A 3,881-nucleotide genomic window follows, 5' to 3' on the forward strand; every position below is an offset into this window, starting at 1 on the left:
CCAGAAACGCACGCTTGTGTCGAAAAAAACTAACGGTTCATACAGATTTCTAGAGAAGAATAGATAATGGCATGATCGTCCATCCATCCAATCATCAATATATGATCATTAGAAAACCAACATTACATAATAGTAACGAATTGGTCGTACCTCATGTTTTAAAAATCGCATTACGTTAAAACAATACATACATTACACATATAGAACAAAATATGAAATTAATTTCTCTTCCGTTCTTAATTTAAAGCTTTTAATTTGTAACTAAATGTAAAGAAGTCAAATGAACTAACAAATACTCTAATGGAAAAGAAATGTAATCCTTACACCTGCAAATAAATTAATTAACATGCTAACAACACTTTAAACCAATCTTTGAAAATCGTTTTTTTTCGATTAAAATTTGTAATTTAATGTCTTTTTGAATCCAATTCTTATACTTAGCAGAAGGTGAGGGAATCGCAATACGAAACCATGGACTAGTTAAGATTTCAAATCAATTGTCCTCTACTGATGCTCTCTTTCTTACAAGGGGCTCACATAGGATATGAAATTCTTATAGATGTTTATTTTAGACAAATCACGGATTAATTGATCTATCTTTAATTCCAAAATAAAAAATAAAAAAAAAATCTGATATGCATAAATGAACTAATTTGATAGCTAAATGCTACTTTTAATTTTTTGGATAATCAACAATAAAATTGAAGTAGAAAAGAACAAGATCGAATATCCACAAACATAAACTTTGATTATTGAGTATAATTACAAAGTATGATTACATCGACCCTTTAGTACTAGCTAGATGAATCGTTGCCTTTTAGGGCTGCGTCCCTTTGATGGTGCCGATTCATATCAAGTATACACCAGGCACATAACTTGATAAGTTACCAAGTTTCAATCTTGCATTAATAATCCCTAGACTTTATAATATGCGGGTCACTTTACAGTTTTTCTCTTTAAATCTATTATATGTTGTTAGGCGTTAGCTGGTATGTTGTTTGCTAGCCAAAAAACCTGTATTCTTTGACATACGTTTTTTCTTATTATATTCTTTTTAATTATTCTTCTTTTTTTCATTAATTTTTATAATCCTTCCCTTGGCAGTTCCTTCGTTCATATATGTATGTTGCTCCCAAACTTCCAATACTTCCTAACGTGAAACAATGGATCAAAGGCGTTGTTATAAGATCACACAAAAATAAACAGACGCCATAAGTTTTTCATCCTTGAGACCAGTTAGAAAAAAGCAATTATAACTAACATATGTTACATTACGATAATGAGTCGTGGAAACAACCCGACCATTACAGAAAGTTAAGGATAATGATGCGTACATCAGACTCAAGTTAATTGGCCTGGCATTCTGACCCTCGCACATGTGAGAGCCTCATGCACTGGGGTTTTACCCTAATAACACAAAAGATTGATTATATATGGGTATTGGGAGGCATATGAAATAAGGTCAAATTATAACATCTTATCACTCTCGATCAACACTCATCTTTCATGTCTCAAAAATTTAATGTTAACGATACTTTCAAGATTCAAATAATGTAAACCAAATTCAATGTTTTTTAATTAAAAACCAAATTTAGTGATAACAGTGGTTCAACTTTTTTGTCAACATACCAAAACTAGAAAAACTCTCTTGCAACTGTGCAAATCTATTCTATGATATGTCAAGGTTCTATGAAATTGGGTGCTAATAAAACCTTTGTCATATCTTATTCAATATTTAACATTAAAATCATTTTGATGCCATAAAACTCTCTCAACTGTAATAGGGTGGACTATACGAGTTTGGGAAGAACATCGGGTGTTGCGGGACCTAAGAGAACACCGGCGGCCACCACTGACACACCACTGACACTTTAAACTTCAATTTATACTACTAGTATGCTCTTTTTTTTTCACTACTAGAAAGCTAGACAAATTTCTATGCCAAAAAAGGGCCCGTAGGAAGGTATTTTGCCACCGATTTGTGACAAATTTTCTAATTTTGGACATTTGCTACTAGTTACCATTTTTCTACAAGTTGAGCTTACCGGCCATTTTCCTACCAATTGTAAGCACACATACACAAATATGCAACATGCACAGTCACACATATTCAAACATATACATACACTCAATACACTCACATGGAAATTTGATTTCCATCGGAAAATGGTAGCAACTTTGCGACAAGTTTCCAAGGAAATTGAGTTCTTACGGAGCTTGCAAAATTCGTAGGAAAATGATCACAACTTTTTTTCCAAAGAAACTGATTTCAAACAAATGTTTTAAAATCTTTCTTAGGAACCTGGTCGCATACTTGCAACACCCTTTCAAAAAAAATTATTTTTGGAAATTATTAAAAAGTTAAGGATTCGCGGCATGTCAAATCCCGGTAAGGTTCTTCGCTTTGCATCGAATTAAACCGCATGATCCACCGCTTGTGCGGGCCCATGTCAATTCCTTTGAGTTTCATTCTTGCGAACATACCCCCCAAGCGTGATACTTAACGCGTTAGCTATAACACTACACGTACGGGTTGATACGCACAACGCCTAGTATCCATCGTTTACGGATTGGACTACTAGGGTATCTAATCCCATTCTCTCCCCTAGCTTTCGTCTCTTAGTGTAAGTGTCAGCCCAACATAGTGCTTTCGTCGTTGATGTTCTTTCCGATCTCTATGCATTTCACCGCTCCACCAAAAATTCCCTTTGCCCCTACCATACTCCAGCTTGGTAGTTTCCACCGCCTATCTAGAGTTGAGTCCTCGGATTTTACAGTAGACTTAAAAAGCCACCTTCAGATGCTTTACGCCTAATCAATCAGGATATCGCTTGCATCCTCTATATTACCATAGCTGCGGGCACAGAGTTAGCCGATGCTTATTCCCCAGATACAAACGTTCTACGCGGCATTGCTCTGTCAGGCTTTCACCCATTGAGGAATATTCCCAAGCGCTGCCTCCCGTAGGAGTCTGGGCTGTGTCTAAGTCTCGGTGTGGCTAATCATCCTTTCGGACCGGACCAACTGTTGATCATCGCCTTGTTAAGTTATTACCTCACCAACTAGCTAATCAGACGCGAGCGCCTCATTGGGCAAATTCCTCCTTTTGCTCTTCATTCTATAGGGTATTAGCAGCCGTTTCCAGCTAACGATCCCAAATTTCTAAAACTGAAATTTTTAAGAAAATGGTCTCAACTCGGAAACTTCAAGGAAATTAATATAAATTCTTGGAAAATTAAAAATTCCCAGGAAAATAGTCTCAAACTTGCTGTAAATTCTTGGAAAATTAAAAAGTCTTAAGAAAATGGTCTCACTCTTACGGCAAAATCCTTTTCATAGGAAATTGGTAGGAATCCGACCAAAATATTTTTTCGTAGAAAACTGCCCAAATTTGTAACATATTGTTATTATTTTGTATTTAACTTTATCTAATAACATTGTATTCTTTTTATATGATTTTCTCCTATCTATATTAGTTTTTGTGTGTGTGTTTATTTATTTGAGTGTTTAGTTAAATAAACTGTTGATAAAAGTTCAGGAATGAATGGATACCACCATCGGATGTTCATGAAAGTTTAGAGAAATAACTGAGAAAATGCTGACAGGACACTTATCCAAAGGATGTGGAGCTGTTTGTTGCCATTAATTCAACAATGATGATGTCAGTATATTGTGAAGGTCCATATTGACCTCTTCTATCATTAAGGGGTTGTTTAGTAGCCTCTTAATGATTTTATATTTTTTAACGGCCAACAAACATAGAATGTCTATGTATTTCGTATGGGGTTACCCAATGGCAAAGGCCACCGGCAGCTGGCCCAACCCAGCCGTACGGAGCCCTTAAGCGCTTCCAAATTATCTCCAGTTCTGGGGAAAACCCA

General features: G+C 35.6%; 1 pseudogene; it reads right to left on the reverse strand.

Moving 5' to 3' along the window:
• Positions 1–2,234: 2,234 nt before the first annotated feature.
• Positions 2,235–3,178, reverse strand: LOC143530552 (18S ribosomal RNA; annotated as a pseudogene).
• Between the last annotated feature and the right edge of the window lie 703 nt (positions 3,179–3,881).

Source organism: Bidens hawaiensis, unplaced genomic scaffold (genome assembly GCF_021521415.1).
Source record: "Bidens hawaiensis isolate Kalapana, Puna unplaced genomic scaffold, B.hawaiensis_p1.1 tig00008947_1, whole genome shotgun sequence".
Lineage (NCBI taxonomy): Eukaryota > Viridiplantae > Streptophyta > Magnoliopsida > Asterales > Asteraceae > Bidens > Bidens hawaiensis.